General features: G+C 49.2%; 1 protein-coding gene across 3 annotated transcripts in view; it reads left to right on the top strand.

Moving 5' to 3' along the window:
- Positions 1-20715, top strand: part of KNL1 (kinetochore scaffold 1) — a 1870945-nt gene that overhangs the window by 751400 nt on the left and 1098830 nt on the right. The gene's annotated exons all lie outside the window — the stretch shown is intronic.

Here is a 20715-nt window from a genome sequence, read left to right as displayed (position 1 = left end):
TGATTCATTGCACTTTCCTTGTTGGTACCCCTAGTGAACTGATTACATATTAACTGTCGATAGCAACCGTGAAATTACCAAAGGCTTCCGGTTCCTGGGGCTCCTGCAAAAGCAATACTTGCACTTCTAGTAGTTTTGGCATAATTACTTCATTTAATTAGTACTGGCCTCTTTTGCCTGTGCAGATGATGTAATTAAGCTATCCAGAACACCTGCATCAATCTTATTCTATCAAAGCTATAACCAATACATATAATCGATAATCTGAGCGAACCAGATTTGTGCACCATATTTGTGCTATAGTTTTCTGAGACGATTGGTGTACCTTTGCACCTGTGTCAAAAAATGTCTTCTTGGAAAAATGTGCATGAAACTCTTCCTTTAAACCCACCACTACAAAGCAAAACTACAAAAAGAAAGAAAATACCCATTTATCAAAATAAAAAAAAACATATTTTCTAAAGGGCAACCCTTCTGAAAAGCAAACCCGTCATAGTTGCAGGACTTTTTATTTTTTATTTTAATAAAACCCCAAGCTGCATGTGTTGCACTTGATCCCACTCACCAGTTAGCACTGTTTAGGCATCGGCTGACTGGATCATGAAGCAAAACGCCAGTTGGCCAACAGGACATTCTGAGACCTGTAACTTGTGAGGCGTTTGAAAAGAAGGATGACGTGCACACCAACACCTTTTTGGAAAGTTAGTATATTACTTGAAGAAACGGCAAAACACTAAATGTTAAATCTGAGCTGAACGAGGCTTCCTAAAAAAGTTGGACTTGCACGCCACAATGGCTGCTTATTAATTCACTAAGGATTTGTGATTAACGCTATGGAGTTTAATTGTTGATACAGGTACATGTAAAGACGCGCTTTCACGATCAAAATGTTCTTTTTTTTTTAGCAATATAAAAGTAATTTAATCAGTATATGATGCCTGGCAGCCTGCAATCTATATATTTGTATATATATTTGTGAAAGTGTTTGTATGTTCGGGGTCGGCTCCAGCCCCATTACACATGGTGGGCTGAAATGTTGGCCCGAGGCCGGCAAACCAGTCTGCAGTGTGCTGGCTAAGGTGGAATCTGACCACCTGCACCCATTGGCCCTGCACAGGGCGGGTTCTGGCTCGGCACTACCAGTACAGGCGATTTTGGGATTATTCAAAAATAGGAGTTAGGGCACAATATAACATACACAAGGCTATAGCAGACCCCCACGTGCATGTCAGCCACAGACCCGGCCAACGCTGTAGGGGTACTAATAATGTTCTTATTACAGGCTACTTGTGACATCACAACTGACCTCTAATGAGAAAGACATCACAACTGCCCTGTAATCAGTTATTACGCTTCGTTGTGCCGTGTCAATGCCTCTTACTTCAGCCAGTAAAAATCTTTTCTGCTGTCAATGCAGCATTTAATTAAAGCTGTGAAAATCTTTTCATGTTCCTTGCTTGCAGAGTAGTATTCTGTGACACATTGCAGCCAGTGATTGACAAGGAACTTGTAATGGTAGAATGTTTCATTGGTGCGCTACTGTGGTTTAACTTGTGAGCAAGAATCTGCTTGTTATTACTTATAAAGGAAAGAAGGAAAGTTTTATTTGAATACATTTTGTTTAAACTGTTTTTTCTGCAACACATTAGGTGCTGCATTTTGGCTTTTTTAAATCCAAGCAGATTCTATATTGATTATATGGGTCAGCAATACAAGATCTTATATTAAGCACGAGACAGGTATTAAAGGGTATAACAGTGTGCGGCCATGTTATTATAAGGAATGCAAAACACCCTACCATACATGAAATAGGATATGGCAAGTCACCTTGCAGTTCTGTGACCTCATAAAAGAACTTTGCCTTCGGCCTCGTTTCTCTGTATGATCACAAAACTCCTCTGTGACTTGCAATATCCTTCTGCACGGTAGGGGGTATGTTGTCCCATATATAATCTAGAGAGGAGAAAGGGGTGATAGAATGTGGGTAAAACAAATTAATTTTTCAATGAGGCGATATTAACCGAGGCAGCAGGCCGACCCTTTTGGTAACAACTCGCCTCCCAAGTTAAGGGGCTGAGTGAAGTGAGGGTCCCTTAACTAGGGCTGCGGGCTTTTGGCGACCCTGTCAACAACGGCCCGCCGCCCATGTTAAGCCGCTGAGGTTAATATTGCCATTAGCCCCTGTGTAGTTCCCTACACGGATGCTAATGGTGTTTTTTTTTTATTTAAAAAGAAATTCTGTTTTCCATGTTGATGACTGACGTCATTGGCATGGAAAATGGACTGGCTGACAGCAGCACTGCGTGACACCGCGCCGCACACCAAAGGTACGTTTATTTAAAGAAATACCATTAGCACCCGTGTAGGGAACTACATGGGTGCTAAGTGGTAAAGGGGGAGTGTGGAAGGGGGCGCTGGATTCCCAGGCTAGGAACGCAGGTTTGTACCACACAGTACAGCCCGTGTTCCAAACCTCCCGATTGGCTATGGCCCCCTACCAGGGTGCTCATGAAAGATGTATTCTATTTGTAGGTCGCATAGGTCCTATATTACATTATCTTAACGATATCCAATTCCCAAAGATACTCTTGCAAGTTGCTGGCATATGTGTCACACTTTACTCAGAAAACATGCACACAAAATATCTGTGTGTGTTTAAAAGAATTTGGATACTGAGTTAACAAGGTTGGTTTTAGTTTTGAACAATAAACTCACGCTGATCGTATAGGACCCACACCTACCTGCAAAAATGAAACTGATTAAAGGTCTATGCCCATGGGGGGTAGAGGGGGGCAGGCGGGGGGTGAGAGTGGGGGAGTTGTTGGCCGCTTAGCAAGATGGCCGTGTCCTGAAAGCGCTCCCGTAATGTTCTGGGGAAATGCTTATTAAAGATCCTTGTGGTGGTGGCCCGAAGCACCAGGCGAGCGGATATGCTGCCTGCTACGGTCCGTTCCCGTAACTGAATAGTGTTCTGTGGGCGGTGAAGAGTCCATACCCGGCAAGGACTGTGTCGTCCTCGGACCGCATGGTCGCTTGCTTGTGGCAGGCCCATACTTCGTGCAGCTGCAGCGGATGAGCTGTGATAACGATCCTAGCGGGATCCCACCTGGGCCTACATCGGCACACGTTAGTCTTCCTAGCCGACCCGTGAAGCACAAAATGAGGACTGACACTGGCCCTGGAGAGCCGTCACCGGTGCAGAAGGGCGTCGGGCCACGTGGAGTGAGGGCTGGTTCCGTTGCTCTGGTGAGCTCCGACCCTCACTAGGTCATCCATCGGGCCCTGGCAAGGAGCAAGCTGTTGGGTAAAAGACCGGAGTCGCAGGTTCAAATACACACAGATAAGACATTGGATCTCCCATCCAGCGGTGAAAAAAAGAAACGCGGTCCCCCACTGGCCTGGAGTTAACTATGCAGGGGGGGGGCGGCAGTGAAGGGGATATCTAGAATATACAGATTGCTTGACGGAGTGCAGCCAGTAAACCACCTTCCATATAAACAATCCTGGGAAAGAGATATTGGTGAACCAATTACGGAGGTAGAATGTGTTAGGCAGAGTCCCCTGCAGTGCCCTTAGGGGCCACTACACACAATTAAGACTACATGTGGCAATACAAGTTTTACCTTTGGTACAAGCCTGTACTACTATGTTAAAGTGGCAGCAGTTGCGGAGCAGCCAGGCTTATCTCAAGAGTATATGAGCAGTAGCAGAGATTACAAAAAGGGACCACAATTACTGTGACTCAAGGAAACACTGACTCAAGGTTTCAGATAAAAATATATAAGTACATTTATTTTTAAACCGTTGGTTATAAACACGACACTTACACATAAAATATACTACAACCAACCAATTCACTTTGTACGGTATAACTTCAAGGTAAGTACCCTATGTTTTAACGGAATAGTGTTGTGAAACAAAAGATGTTACCGGGAATACATTTGCGATTACTTTTTGACAGTAATGCCAGTTCGGTCTTACTAAAGAAACACGTATCCGCGGCAAGAAAAGTTACCGGGGCAAAAACACACTTAGCACCTGAGATACCCAGAGAGTTGGTGGCAAAAATCATAGGCAATACTTTTGTCAAGGCACACAGAATCCGAGAACACTCAGAAATTCAAGAGTCAATAGGCCGGAGCCATTGTCAAGTGGACCCGGGTTCCTGTTGTCGAGGATCACACAGTCGGACAGTTCACGATTCAACACAGCCAGGAGTACTTAGATATCGTCAATGGAGGAAACAAAAGTTATAAGAAGGAGGGAAGATAAGGGCAAGCCCTGTAGGAGGATAAAAAGGGATTCACCCGATTTCCTCAAGCAGCACACAGTACCTTAGTCAATGAAGGAGCTGGTGCCTGTTAGTTTCCTGCAGACCCACGGTTCCTAGAGCTTCGGCAAGAAGGACGACGTCTGGAGGGGTCTGCACCACACAGGGCTGATGTCGGGAGCAGCGACGGTGAATAAAAGGTGTGCTCCTTAAAAACAGGAGAGGCTCTTCAGATGGCTATCCGGACCACTACAACAGGGTGCAGCGATTTCGACCACAAAGAGGATCCTCTGGCTGAAGAAGATAAGCTGGTTATCCCCACTAGGCTCAAGGGAAGAAGACTCCGGACTGGATCTTCTCTAGTCCTCGAAGGGTAGATCGCTTAGGACTGCTGCAGGGCTTCACCGGGGCTTCACTAGGACGGGATAGCATCAGCAGTCGACTTCTTCTCCGCTTCTCTTCGGTTCCTTGTAGTTCCAGTGGCGACTCTGACTTCTAGCCCAAGAGTCCTGCCTTTTATGCGAAAATCCCCCATTCACACAGCCTGGCTGTCAATCACGCAGCAGGGGGCTTGTCCAGCCTGGACATCCACCTCACCCAATCATGGCAAAGTACAACTTGGGTTTCCTAGGATACCCTGTGCAGGGGGTAACTATACCCCTCCCTCACATTCAGCCCACCTAGACACCCAGGCACCTAGAAGAGGGCTTCTGGGCAGAATCCCGCCAAAAGACAGTGAACAAAGAAGGCAAACCTGGTTTGCCGCGCTAAGTAAAACACAAGAAGGACTTTAACAAAAAGAAATGGCGAATAAACCCGACTGTAGCCAAAAGAAAAAGTATTTGGTCAAGCGGGTTTAAGTTCAAGGCTAATATAATAGCCTAAAACAATCCCACGTTTATATAGTATAATCGCGGTAGAAAAGTTAGGGTAGATACCACTGCCACTAGCCAAGTCTAAATGTTAAAAGAGCGAAACAATTCTCTAGTAGGTACAGATAAAAAGGGCTAAGGATTAACCATTTCCAGTACTCCATGTAAGATGGGGTGTACTGGATCTGTGGTTAAATGACTAAGTAAAGTTAATGGCAACTTTACCCTTTTCTGGGGGACAGTAGTCAGCCCCACAAATGGAGTCGGTGGGAAGTCTAAAAGACAACCCTGTGTCACTGCACTGAAGGTGCTGTGTAACGCACAAAAGAAGGGGGCTACTGAAGTGGTTTACTCCAGAGCCCACAATCACAAAACAGGTGAAATAGACATGGCAAAACATGGGTAAGAGTGGAGAAAAAGCTCACACTCTTACCAAGTGGAAAAAATTAACTCCAGAAATCCAGCAAAGCTGCTGAGGGACTCACTAGGTAAGGGAAATTAGCCATTAAATGAGAATTCTCCCTAACAGAATGGAATCGGATATGGGCTAGAGCCCACCAATCCTCTAGATGTACAGCAATTAAGGAAACCATGTATAAACTCTGCTACAGGTGGTACATGCTCCTCTACCAGTTACACAAAATCAGCCCAGAATACCCCCCGAATGCTGGAGCCGATGTGGAGAGAGGGGAGATATGTACCACATGTGGTGGTCGTGTCCTTAGGCAACGACCTGGGGCGGGGGGTATTATTGAATCACCTTTGCACTCTCCTGTGCATCCTGAGTTAAAGAAATAAATCGATATATAGCACTTCGTTTTTGCACTTTTTCTTCAAGTCTTTATGTTCGGTACAAAGGCATACATACATTGGATTCTTTGCCCAATTAAGCCTGTAGAACCCAAAAGAAACCACAAAAACATACAGAGCGAAACAGTACAAGCAAATACAGTGTTGAGATCAAACGCTGTTACATTGAATCACAAGAGATAGATCTCCGATTGCTATTATTCAGTGAACAGCATCTTGGTAAAGAGGTGACCAAACATATTAACAAACAATATACAAAATGAAACCAACAAGATTCTGTTTCCAAAAACAATGGTGTTGCACTGTGAATAAACAGGGTGCGTCTACACCGGGGTTTTTCTGCTGTCTTGGTGGGCTAGATGGGCCTCATATCTATAAAGGCATTCATCAGGACGAGGTCTGTATGTAAGGGAATCGAGGAGTGCTGTGAAACAGGAAGAGGAGAACTGTTTTAGGAGAGAGTTGCAGTGAGAGTGACAGACCAAATTAATTGTATGGCTGTGTCATGTATCAGATATCATGGAGGGAAAAAAATCGCTTACCTGTGTGGATGGAGTTCCACCAGGCACTTGGGTAGATAATTGTTTTAGGGGAACAAATCCCGGGAACATTCCTATAGTGAAAATAGGAAGGAGCAAAAATGGAGTAAAAAGTTCTCTGTGTCTAAAAATAGGCAGTGAGCACTGACGGGGATTAATCAACAAATATAGTGCTTATTAGAAACCAAGGCGAGCTTACCACTTAATGGATGCGTGGGACTGTGTTGAATGTGCAGAAAAACATAGTCCTAGAAGAAGGGACAGTGTATGAGTAATCTATTGTGATCTAGGATTGTAAACATCAAGGTTCGTAGAAAACCGCGAGCGCGGCTGAGTCTGCATACCTGGTGGTTGCAGGAATCCGTGACGCGAACGAGCCGTGTCTCATGCAGGCAGACTACTGCTGCGGTCTGTCAGGAGTGCTGAGTCACTCGATGACCGTATGCGAGAAGAACGCTACGCGTAACTAGATGCCGTTGCTAAGGGGGAACCTTTTAGTAAAAGCAGTCATATTGGAGTGGCATATTTCGCCGTGCACACCCAAAAACCATGGTTTTAAGTGTTGTTTGGTTAAAAACAGTGTAAATAAACCAAATAAGCCAAAATGGCAGGACGTAGTGAATTTATAGATCCTAAAGATCTATTTCGGTACCAAGCTGGTTGTAGTTGCCATGGTAACCGAATAACTAACCATTAAGGCCCAGCCCTTCTTGTAATCGTGTGTGAATGTGCATGCACGTATCTAGGTATGCGGGGGACCCCATATACATATAGGGGATATAACGCACCGATAGAAAAAGTCTCTAACATGATGATCAAAATGAAATAGTTTGTTTTCATACATAAGTGTATAGACTGGATATCCACCGTTTGTTATTGACAGGTACCCGTAACAAGCAGATCACCATTGTATACAATATGCATTACCATAGTGCAGTCAAACAAAACACACAAGAGGATTTTCTTATACACAAAAAGTCCTACTGATGGACATAGCCCTAGGCTTGGCTATAGTGTCTGGGGGTGGGGATGGTTTACATAAACTATTTCCATTCTACGGAAATGTTGAGTCCAGTACGGACGGTGTCTAACTTGTGTACCCAGCGTTGTTCAAGCTGGGTCAATGTTTTATTTGTCACCTCTTATGTGGTATGTTTTCTGTATGTTTTTGTGGTTTCTTTTGGGTTCTACAAGCTTAATTGGGCAAAGAATCCAATGTATGTATGCCTTTGTACCGAACATAAAGACTTGAAGACAAAGTGCAAAAACTAAGTGCTATATATCGATTTATTTCTTTAACTCAGGATGCACAGGAGAGTGCAAAAGTGATTCAATAATACCCCCCCAGACCTATTCATTTGTATCCTAAACTCTATGTACCCTTCCTGGGCAGAATAGGTTCCTCACCAGGAGCCCTATTTCTATAGCTTAGGCAACAACCTACTGGAAAGAAATATTGGGCCACATCAAGGAAATCGCCAGCAGGGAACTCCCGCTCTCACCCAAGGTAATCCTATTAGGAGCGGTGGTGGAAGGTTCTTACGCAGCATCAGGCCACATCTCCCTAATAACGCACCTATTGTCGGCCGCAAGGATGACGCTGGCGCAACGTTGGAAGACAAAGGAGGGGCAACGTCACCATGGTGGTGGGTCAAGGTTTGGGGGGGGGGGGTCATGGCAATGGAGAAAGTTACAGCCATAAAAGCAGGGAAATACCAGAAGTTCTTGTCCTCCTGGTCCCCCTTCCAGGACTTCATCAGTAAAAGAGAAGTCTATTTCTTTAAACCTCAAGTCCTTAAGAATATCTGTCTCTTGATCTCCAGGGACTGCAGAGTGGGGTAGTATTAGCGAAAAGGACAAAGTCTCCGAACTTCAGAGGGAAAGGGTTAGGGTGGGGGTAAAAGATCAAGAACAATGGTTAAAAATTGGGGGTCTCGGTTGAGCAGCAAAAGACAGCAAAGTTATGATGAATGTTTATACCGTAATATACTGTACCACTGCACACTTGTTGAATGTAAAGCGACATTACCTCCTCAAGAAAATAAAATTGTTTTAAAAAAAAATGACCTGAGTTACCAGCGAGTTCTATGCGTGCGGAGCGATTTGTCGGTGGCTGATTGCCGAGGCGACTGTTGTGTGCACCCCCATGGCATGGGAAGTGATATTCCTGCCAGACGTCGCTGCAGCGAAACGGGTGCTGGAGAAGCCTGTCCTAAAGGGGGTTTGCAGGAAGCTGCACCACCAGTGCCGGTGAGCTTTCACATTTGCAGAGGCTGCATTTTCCCTCTCAAGCCCTGCTGTCAAAGCCTTGCACGGTCCCAAAGGGGCTCTGGCTTGTCGCAGAGCCTAACAGGATCGAGGCCCTGTGGACCAACATCAGACCCAAAGCTATCCTGTTGTTGGAGGGGAGAGGTAGCCAAGATATTGCAGCCATGAGTGCCTGCGCAGGTCTTCCTATGTGCAAGCTCCAGTGGGGTGATGAGGCCCATTGGGATCCTGTAAATTCGTGGAGTGTCATCTTGCTGCAGGGGGTGCAGGCCCAACTACCCTAGGTTATGTCCTGAGGTGCAGGCCCAGTCTGCTGCATCCTCCCTTCCCTGTCTGATCTGTGTCCAGCTGTACCTCCATTCCTTTGATGGGATCTAAACAGTGTCAGGCCAAGATGGTGACATTTGTGAGGGGTCCTGTTCTGACTCCCGAGACGTGTGTGGCAGAGTGTACCCCACCAGGCATGCAGCAGCTGAACATCACCCTAGCAGCATTTAAGGACAGCATGGACAAGCTGGAGCAGAACATAGACTCTCTAACACACAAGGTCGACCCCTCAACTCGGCTAGAAAAACTGTTCAGCCGAGTCACGGAGGCGCGCATAGTGACTGCTGAGAATCAAATAACCAAGCTGCAAATGGATGTTTTGCAACTGCAAGCTCTCAAAGGGTCACACAAAAATGAAGACTTCTAGCGGCAGTCACGCCATAACACTAGAATTGGAGTGCCTGCATTCACAGCCATCGTTGAGATGGGACTATTCCTGGAACGGCTGCTTCAGGACCTTCTTGGCCACCTGGAAATGTCCCTGATGTTCCTAGCCGAATGTGCTCACAGGACTCTTGGCCCTAGGCCACATCCTGGACCCTGGAGCGTCTTATTGTTGCTTGGATCTTCAACTACAGGAAGGGACACTGCTTTGTTCCGTAACCTCCACGCCAAAATCTCCTGAGGCAGTGACTGCTTCCAGGACCAGTATGCTGGATCATGGCCCGGTTTGTAGTATCCGGGTACTAGCCGTGTGGGAGAATCATCATTCCGGAATGTAGGTTAAGCAATCATGTATGTCTCACTGGGACTGTCAGCCACCCGTCATTTGCTTTATTGCTGGCTAGTTGAGGTATTGATGGGGGTGGTGGGGGGTATGAAGTGAGGGGATGTTTACAGCCAGTCAGTTTTTATTTCTGGTGTGGGCAGGGTGTGGTTGGTGTTCTTGGAGTTTATAGTACACAACCCATCTGCAGCAATTTTTCAGTTCGCGCTGGCCCTATGCGAGTCCAGGTCCTGATATGTGGGGTTCACATGGGTGCCACAGTCATGTCACAGGCATCATCACCAGTGCTAGCTCACGATATGGGCTCTGAGATACGATTTCTTGTATGGAATGTGCAGGATGTTCAGAATAAAAAGCAACTCCGGCTGTTGACGCAACACGTAAATAGACATCACGTAAACATACTGATGCTTCAGGAGGCACACCTGAGGGCGGGCGAGGGAATTCCTTTGACGCAGGGATTTGGGATTCACCACTATGGGGCATCCTACTCTTCTCATGCAAGAGGGGTTACTACTTATATATACCCCTCTCTACACTTCACGCTCCACACGGAGCAGATACACAGGGCCACTTCTTGTTCCTGGCTGGGGAAATTGCTGGATACAAGATCATCTTTTTTTAATTTATTTTTATTGTCTTTGCCAATCATCGATTTTTCACATATACAAAACCATGAATAAAAACAAGATACATCAACAATTTGCAAATTTAAGAGGAAAGGAAAAAGAGAAGGATGATTAAAAAATAAAAAAAGGGAAAAAATGAATTTAGGAGGCAACACTACAATCAGTAGAACATAGGAGAGGCTAGAACCTCAAAGGGATGTACCATCCAAGCTTTAGATCTTTGAGGCCACAGGCTTGAAAGAATTGGACAACAGTATTTTGTTGCCATCTATTAGTCTCTCCCAAAACATTTCAGATGACAACCATTTTTTCCACAAACTGGCCTAAAAATGTCACCCTCAAGTCCAAGGTAACCCTACATTCAATCAAAATGTCTGAGCGAATGGAGGCTGGGGACCTCATAGTGTGGACAAAACCTTTGTCATTCTTGGTCTTTGTCCCAATAGAACAATACTTCCCCCGTTTGGAGAAGGTTCAGGCAAACTCTTAAAAGGGTCAGCCTCGTCCTCCAACTAGGGGAATGACTCAAGTACCTGGGCAAATAACCAACTTATTTGTCAGATGGAGAAAGTGATTTTGCCAGGATCCACCTATGCATATTGCCGATTGCATCAATCCAATCCGTGCGCTTCAATGCTTCCTTGACCTTGATTGGATTTGCCAGGAGGGTCTTAATATCACTTTCGCAAGCCGGTCAGAGACAACCTACGGCAGACTTTAGTTGTAGGAGGAACGATGATGGGCACTGTTCCAAGTGCCCACCCGTATCCTCATACAGTGATTTGGCTTTAGGAACCCAAATCAATCTGAGCAGGGAGTTCACCCTCCACTCGGCATATGACCGTAGTGATTGCAGGCCTAATTCTTATCTTAAACTTGCCATAGGCAAGCTTTGAGGGAGGCCCAGGACACTTTTCCATATTTGTCCCTCTAGTCTCGACCAGTTTATTTTCCAAGAGTGGCTCGACCTCTGCCAATGTAGAACCTAATGAGGCAATATGGGAACTTACAGAATGAAACTAAAACTTTACACATTTGTGCTGTTATTTGTGCAATTTTCCCACAGAAGTCCAGTTGAATCTGGGTAAACTAGAGGGAGTCATACAGGGCGAAGCCCAGATAAATTATCTCTGTCACTACCGGGATTGTATATTCTCCCAGTGCCCGCTTAGTTTACCACCCGACATCCAGGCCTCTTAAAGTTTGGTTTTCTCTGGGTTCATAAGCAGGTCGTTTGCCTTGGCATAGTTCCCCAGCGAGTTGAAAAGGCGCTGCAGGCCAACAGCAGTGCGATTCAAGAGAACAATATCATCGGCATAGGCCAGACACCAAACGGGCCCAAGACCGATCTCTAGGCTAGCCAATGCTGAAGAGTCCAGTGCCACCCCCAGGTCTGCCAAATATAGGTTGGAGGAGTGGCGCCACCATACATCCCTGGCTCACGCCCCTCTCCACCCTAACCTCCTCAGATAGATGTCCCATGGCGTCTAACTTCACCCTCAGGGTGATGTCTTCGTGTAAGTTAGCCAATATGGCCAAGAGGGGCCCTGGGATCCCCCAATATGCCAACTTTTTCTCATAGCCGGTCCCTGTTTTTATCAAATGCTCTGGATAGGTCTATCCTGGCTCCAAAGAGCAACGGGTCACCCTTTATCCTCGAGCTTTCACTCATAATTTCCAGGACCTCCCCGTTCACACCTGTTGACAGGCCTTTCCGGAAACCTGTCTGGAACCTTGATAGAATGTTATTTTGCCTGTCCCACTGTTAGTTCTTTCAGCGGTAGCCCTGCAAATATTTAGCTTTCCACATCAAAGAGGGAGATCGACAATAGTTCACAGGATCTGTCCGATCGCCCCCCTTAAAGATTGCGATCACTATTAAGGTTTTCCAGGACAGTGGGAACATTCTTTCTTTCAAGATCTTGCGAAAGAGGAAAGCCAGCAGCCTTGTCCACATGTCAATGTCACCCTTTTTGACCTGATAGGTCAAACCCGAGGGACCGGCCGCCTCAGAGGAAGAGGGCGTACGCATTAATTCAGGTACAACACTCTCTGAACAGTCCAACTCCCATGGTATATCGCGGATCGTATTACAAGATTTTATTAGGGCCGTTTTGTAAAGTCAGGCAAAATGGTCACACCATTTTGCCTCGGTCACCACATTCCCCTGGAGGCTAACCTGTGGGGACGACCTCTGGTTGTGAAGTGCCCAAAAATTACGCAAGTTATTTCTTTTTTTTTTTTTTAAACTTCTGTTTATTGGCAGGTGGTCAAGACAGGTACAGCACATTTATCATGAAAGTGAGAACAAAAGGAAAACATTATTACAGCATCGATATACATTGCTTCACCAATAACGTCAGATTCACATTGTAGAGGGGAAAACACATAGTGGAAAAGCAGATTCGTACTCATACGGCGTGTGTCAGGAGGAGTCTAGTGGTGCCGGGGAAGGGGCTGATGTCCGTTCGGCGCCATCCTTGCTGTTTAGGTAACTACGGAATTCAGTCCATACATTTGCAGGGCGGGATGGAGCGGGCACGGTGCCGATGTACTCCTCCTCGCATGTTTGTACCCATGTAAGGGCCTTCAGCCACATGTTGAGGGTGGGGGGAGTGCGGCGCTTCCAGCATTGTAATATGCATCTTTTGGCAACCATAACACTGACATTCAAGAACCTAGACCATTTCCTCACATCTTCTCCCGTCCAAATGCCAAATAGCAAGGCCAATGGGTCCATCTCTACCGGGGCGTCTATTATCTCGGTGAGCGCCTGTGTCACCTCCCCCCAGAACCTGCGCAGCGCCTCACAGGACCAAAACATATGGGCATGGTCTGCTTCGTTTGATTCGCATTTCGGGCATTTATGTGACAAACTAAGCGTAAATTTTGCCACTCTGTACGGAGTGTAGTAGAGTCTATTGAGTAACTTGTATTGGATGCAGCGGAACCTGGCACTGAGTGATACCTTTCGCGTGTGTGCACACATCTTACCCCACATTTCATTAGTGATCTCCGTTCCGAGTTCTCTGGCCCATGTCTCCCGTGGTGCCGGGGAGGTATTCTCTATTTTTCCCATCTGCATTTTATACAGGGAGGATATTATGCCCCTACAGCCTGCGGAGTTCGCTATGTACAGGAGTTCAGGTGAGTCAGGAGGCTCCTCTGGGAAGGAGGGCCACATTGTCCGCACCGCTGCTCTCAGTCTGTAGTACTGTAACAGGTCGAGCGCGGAGCCGGAGTGCCCGGGGCGTAGTGTTAGAGGGGTAATGAATGAGCCTTCAGGGTACAGGTCAGTCAGGGCTCGATACCCCAGGCTCTCCCATCGCTGGGAGAGTTGTTGGTCATGTGTGGGGGTTAGGCCAGGAAATTGCCATAAGGGAAGCCACTTATAGTATGGGCGCTGTACTGGGCTGGGGGAGAGGATATTGTTCCATGCCCTGATCGTGGATGCTACCGGGTCCCATGGGACATCCGCGTGGTAACCATGGTGTAATAGCAGGGTCATGATGTGGGTACCGTCACCCGCCATTTTTTCCAATTTAACATGTGGGGGCGGGTCGGGGTGTGTGTACCAATGGGTAGCATGCTGGGCCTGCGCAGCGTTCCAGTAGAGAGTTAAATCGGGGGCAGTAAAGCCTCCCTTCTCATACGGGAGGGTCATATGTTGCCACTTCTTACGGACCGCCCCTGAGTGCCAGAGGAATTGGGCGAACGACGCGTGGAGCCTCTTGAAATACTGCTTGCCTGGCCAAACTGGCACATTTACAAATATATAGAGTAGCTTGGGTACCGCGATCATCTTTATTAGGGAGAGTCTACCAGCGAGGGATAGAGGGAGATTGCGCCACCTGAGCATCTTGGTTTCAATGAGCAGCGCCGTTGCTTCGTAATTATCTGCCAGCAGGGAGACTCCAGCCCTTGACACCTGAACCCCGAGATACTTAATCCCAGACGGGGACCAGAGCAGGGGGAACTCGCAGGACGGTTGCTGAGTTGTTTTAGTAAGGGGGAAGATTTCGGATTTTGAGTAGTTTATAGTGAAGCCCGAATATGTTCCTATTTTTGTTATGTCTCGAATGATAGGGTCCAAGTGTGTGGAGGGTTGTCTGACGTAGAGGAGGACATCATCCGCGTACAGCGAGATGATTTCCGGTGTGCCCTGCAAGCGGACGCCCTTATGAGTATGACGATTTCTGACATGGTCGGCCATGGGTTCAATGGCAAGTGCAAAGAGGATGGGGGAGAATGGGCAGCCTTGTCGGGTACCCCTATGCAACTCGAAGGGGGGAGAGGGGACGGAGTTAACTAGCACCCTTGCCGACGGTCCCGTGTACAACAGCTGTATGTAGGCGATCATGTTCGGCCCGATTCCCATTTTCTCCAAGACGGCCCATAAGTATTGCCACGAGACCATGTCGAACGCCTTTTGGGCCTCCAGTGTGACTGCCACTGCATCCGCGCTTGGGTCAATTCTCGACAGTACGTTGAATAGGTGCCGGATGTTAAGTGCCGTAGAGCGGCCAGGGACAAATCCACTCTGGTCAGCGTGGACTAAGTGGGGCATTAGTGGGAGGAATCTGTTGGCAATTACTTTGGCAAAGATCTTCATATCAGTGTTGATGAGGGATAGGGGTCTGTAGGAGCCACATTCGTCTGGAGGCTTCCCTGGTTTGGGGAGGACAGTGATTAATGCTTCTCTTAGGGAGGGGGGAGGGAGTGTGAGCGGAGTGATTCGGTCCAGACCTCATGTAGTGACGGCGCTAGTATGGCCACATGCTCCTGGTAAAACTCAGATGTGAGTCCGTCGGGGCCAGGGGCTTTGCCTTTAGGGAGATCTGAGATCACCCGGACTATCTCTTCTAGTGAGAACGGGGCGTCTAGAAGTTCCCTGGTGTCCTGGGAGATCGGGGTCATAGGGATGGATTCCAACAGGTCGTCAAGGTCGCGGGTCGTGTGCTCTGGCTGGGGGCAGTACAGGGTGGCATAAAAGTTGGCAAAAGTGTCAAGAATAGCATGGTCTGCCCATTGTCTGGACCCATTATTATCGATAATGCTATCTATACGAGTCCCGCCTCCCTCGGCCCGGACCAGCCTAGCCAGGGTTCTGCCTGGCCTGTCCCCCTCGCCATATCTACAGGCGGCTGCAGGGCGGGTATGGTATCTCACTTCGCTAAGGGCATGCTCCTCAAATAGTTCCAGTTCCGTCCTAATTTTCGCTAGGGTGGCAGGTACTGGCCTGGAGGCATACTCCTGCTCCAAAGTTTTGAGTTTAGATTCAGAGCGGCTTAAGGCCTGTCTTATGGACTTGAGGACCCCCGCTTCTCTGGCAATGCACATTCCTCTGATGTAGACTTTAAAAGCCTCCCATCGGGTCCCAACGGACGTGTCGGAGACCTTGTTGGTTTCGAAGAACAGGTTTATGTCAGCCAGTATCTCCGCCCTAAAAACGATGTCTGATAGGGCGTCGGATTCAAAACGCCAAGCGGGGCGAGTCCCTGCGATGAAACCCAGCTGGATCTGGAGTAGCACGGGGGAGTGATCGGAGAGTGTGCGCGCTAGAATCTTGACTTCGGACACCCTGCCCATCCGACTACCCGACAGGAGGAATAGGTCTATTCTTGAGGAGCTGTCATGTACCGTGGAGTAAAAGGTGTAGTCCCTCTCCTGGGGGTGGAGTGTTCTCCAAACATCGTGTAGTTTCAAGGAGCTCATGTGGGTTAGCAGCCGCTTGGCCGCTCGGGCTACAGGTCTCTTGGCCGTAGTTGTCCTGTCTAGGGCTGTGTCGAGAATGAGATTCATGTCGCCCCCCCACACAATGGGGACGTCAACATATTGCATGAGAATGCCGTACACCATGTCCATGAAGTCGGGAGAATCAATGTTGGGAACGTACGAGTTCACAAGCAGGCATTCTTCGCCGGCTAATGTGCAGTGTAGGATCACAAATCTGCCCTCGGGATCAATGTGGGATGTGTGAAGTGTGAATCTGATTGATTTATGGATGAGAGTGAGGACACCCCTGGACTGACTGGAGTACTGAGTATAGTACCTGTTGGGGCCCCAGGACTGTGCGAGGTTTGAGGCCAGGAGTTTCTTAGCATGAGTCTCCTGCAGCAGGAGAACCTTGACCCCATGCCTTTGTGCATAAGCCGTAATTCTGCGAGATTTGGTGAAGTTGGTCAGCCCCCGTACATTCCACGTCAATATCCTAATAGCCATAATAATGAGTTAAGGGATATCCCAGGCGTGGATTCTCACTTTGAGCTTAAAATGGAGCACTGTGATGCAGCAGGCCTGCCGCCCTGTCGCACCGGTCCCGACCAACCCGCATTTTTGCGAACAACAAACCCCAACTTTCCCACCCCCCACCCTCACTGCCCAGTGATAACAAGCAGTGTATAGGCAACCACCCTGAAGCGAAACTGCGTGCCATCCCCAACTCGGCAACGCCTGGCATGTAGCCCAATAGGGGCTCGAACACAACTTTACTGCCATCAACGGCCTTGCAGCTGCAGTGGGGGCTGCTGCTGCCGCCGTCTAGCACACCAATAATAGAACTTTGAGTGAATGTCAACATACACATTTTTACCAGCATTGTTAGACTATTTAAGTGGAGGTTACAGGTAACGGATAACCGCAGTTTTCAATATAGCAAGGACGAAGTTGAGTCTACCGCAGATCCGTGGACAGCGGTGCGGCCCTGTCCCTGGGGTAGTGACCTGGGTTTGGCCATGGCATCGTGAAGCACAGGGAGGTGGCCCCCCCCAGGGTGGGAAATACTTGCAAAATTGACAGGGGCCTTAAGCGGCCGGCTGGTGGGATGACCAGGGGGGGGGGGGGGCGCCCCGCGCCAGGAGAGCAGCGACACGGTTTCATCGTCCACCAAAGGTCAGCGGAGGAGCCTAGAAGTCACGGCGTCAGTCGTCGTCCATCCGTTCCTCAGGTGGATTCACCAAGGGGAACTGTGCTTCGATGAACTTGACGGCCTCATCCGGGACCGTGAAGAAATAGCTTTTGTTGCGGTGGATAAATTTCAGGCGGGCAGGGAAGAGCATAGAGTACTCAATTTTCCTATCTCTCAGCATCTTCTTGACCCCACTAAACCGGCGTCGCTCCATCTGGACCCTCACCGAAAAGTCAGGGAAGGATCTGATGACTTGGGATTCCAGCCTTAGTTCACCCCTCTCCCTGGCCAGGCGGAGAATGTGATCCCTATCTTTGTAGCTAAGTAGTTTTGCGATGATAGGCCTGGGGAAGTCTCCGGGCTTAGGTTGGGGTGCCCAGGGAGCGGTGCGCTCTTTCAACAGTGAAGAACGGGGAGAGCTCAGGGTTGCCCAGGAGGTCCTTGATGAGCTGCTCAACAGCGGTCTCCATGCGGCCCTTGAGTGCGGATTCGGGAACCCCCACTATTCGGATGTTATTCCGCCGTGATCTCGATTCAAGGTCATCGTTCTTGGCCTTAACCTGTTTCATGTCGCGGACGAGCTCTGAGACCGTGTTCTGGAGGGTGTGAATGTGATCTTCGTTGGTCCCTATCCGCTGCTCCGTTCCGTGAGCCTGGACCCATGCTGGTCAATTTGGGCGCGTAGAGAGGCGACATTAGCATTGATATCATCCAGCTTTTCATGAAAGGATGCAAAGTTTTTGGCCATGGACTCCATCATGGTAGTGAGGTCTGGTTGCGGGGGGTCCGGCAGTGTCCCGCCATCCTCCTGTGTCGCCGGGGAGGACGCCGTGTCCGCCCGATGGGCTGGCTTGGTAAATTTGTCCACAGCGCCCGCTTTGTTGGCGCCCCGCGCCCTGTTGGACATTGTTGTGGTGGGGGGTTCCCAGCGACTCCGGCAGAGTCAGAGACGGGCAGCGGCCGTGGAGTCGGCGGATGAGGCGAAGGCAGGACTGCAGCCGCTAATCCCTAGTATTGTAGGCACAGGGGAGCCAACAGTGCGCCCGTAGGATGGGGAGGCGGGCGACAGTGCGGCCCCCGAGGTGGTGTAGGTTGGCAGGGGGCATGCGTGGCCCCTGCCACATGCCAGGTGCCACATGCCAGGCCGGACCCAGAGCGCAAAGTGGAGAGGGCAGGTGGGGGCCGAGCCCAGCAGCAGGCGAGGGAGACCCCCAAGCGGGGTTAGCTATGGCCAGAAGGGACCGGGGCCCACCCCGGCAGGCATCAAGGAGGATGCGCCACAGCGCCCAAGCACTCACCTTGAGGCCTCCGGGAATGCTGTGCTCGACGTAGGCCCACAGCGGTAGCAGCGCGTCAGGGCGATCTTCGTGGCAGGCTGGAGAGGTGGGGGGGTCCCAGCAGCGGCGTCCTCGGGTTGTGTCGTGTAGCCCTCACGGGGGCCGGCACCCGGCTCCCCAACCAGCGAGAGCGGGCGAGCGGTCCGTCCTCCTCCCACGGAGGTAGCGGGTCGCCGTTCAGTCCGGCGCGGGGGCCCACCAGGCGCCGCAAGCCCGCGGCAGTCGGGAAACCCATGAGGTCGTAGCAAGGCCAGTCACCCCCGCGAGGAAGCGTCGCTGGCGGTGGCGGGCTGTAGCGCGGGAGGAGCGGGAACCACAGCTCCTCCCGACAATGTAGATGCAGGGAAGCCCCCGGGGTGCTGAATCCGCGGTCAGCGGCGCGGGAGGCCCACGGAGCCGCCGTCCCCTCCGGCGGCGGCTGGGTCGCAGTGGATCCGGGAGGCCTCGGACGGCGCAAGTACGGGTCCCGGGCGCCGTTTCGGCTCGAGATTGCGGGAGAATGTAGCGGACAGCGCCGCTAGACGAATCGTTGTCGTGGCTGCAGCAGGCGGACCGGATTCGTGCTGATATGGTGAGGATTAGGTGTGCGATGACGGAGCTCCGACGCTAAGCGGCCATCTTGCTTGGCTGCTCAACAGCGCCCCCTCGCAAGTTATTATTTCTCAGTGCAATCAGCATCAGTTCCCCATCTTTTTGAAAACGGAGGGCTCTCTGTCCCCATGAACAGTTCCTATAATTCCTCTTTAGGGCACTCACTCTTATTTCATACTCCTCAATTTCAAGATGTTTTTCCTCGAGGTCCCTCACGGATCTGCGCAATCCCCTTTTCCTCACCCAGTTCGCCTTGTCAGACACATGGCTACGGGCGGGGCGAACTTAGGCCCCCATCCTGGCAGGATGATCGACCGTCCACAGGAAATCTTGAAAATTCCCTGGACTGCAACCACTCATCGGGATGTGCTTGCTCTTTTCATCGTTTAGTTTTTGAAGGCCATTATTCAGGCTTGTTGCATCCCTTGTATATTTTACCAATCTGTTCCTACCATTACTGGCAGCTAGGCAGCCCGTCCACGAAATGGTCCCCCTTCACAGTTGCCTCCAGGCGTCTGTGATTGCTACTTCCTCCATCTTTAACCTGGAAATTGTTACAACTCTCAAAAAAGGTGGGGGGTGGAAAAGTGTAATTGCTGACTGATCTGGCACCTCCCCTTCTCCACGTCACTGCTGGTGGGACATCCCCTTCTATTGCTCCATTTGCCATAATCAAATTCCATTCGGAAAGAAATGTTACCAATCGTCTTCCTATGGCAGTCGATCTCTTAGAGCTCAATCTATCTCGTCCTGATGGCATGTCTATGCATTGGGAATTGAGATCCCCTGCCAGGGGAATGTTCACATCGACGTAATCTAAATTTACCCTGGTCATTAAGTCTATCCGAGATTCTAAGAATGTAGTAAGATCAGAACTGGCGGGGTTTCGATATGTTAATAGCGGTCAGAGAGGGAACCTGTGGTGAGCCAGTCAACCCAATTTAGCTACCAATATTCCCTTGGCTTTAACACGGATTCACTCCATTTATGATATGCTAGGTCATTTATAACGCGCTTGATACCCAGAGGTTTCTAAGCACGGACCCGGGTTTCGAACCTGCATTGCTCCGTGTCGTCTTGCTTCCAAGGCGAGCACGTTTCCCCTGAGCTATCACGAGTCAAATACTGCAAAAACAGATTTCCGAGAGGCAATAGTCAGGCCCCGAGGGCCCCTCAGCCCCTTCCATTCTCATGTGTGGCTGACTGGTGAAATTTGGAGAACCCATCCAATTCAAGTGTATTCAACAGCCACGTTTCCTTGAGGAAGACCAAGTCGTTCCCTCCAAAGATAGCCTCTTTCATAGCCCTACACCTGAAAGAGTTTAAGCCCCATGAGTTTCAGCTCACAAAAGACCACTCCGCTTCTGGATTACCTGGGTAAGAATTTCAGGTTGCAATTCTCATGCCTTCAGTTGTGCGTTGCTCTGCTGATTTGATC

Source organism: Ambystoma mexicanum, chromosome 14 (genome assembly GCF_040938575.1).
Source record: "Ambystoma mexicanum isolate Mex_15411 chromosome 14, UKY_AmexF1_1, whole genome shotgun sequence".
NCBI lineage: Eukaryota > Metazoa > Chordata > Amphibia > Caudata > Ambystomatidae > Ambystoma > Ambystoma mexicanum.
Note: the sequence above shows the minus strand (reverse complement) of the source record. Positions and strands in the feature narration are given on the sequence as shown.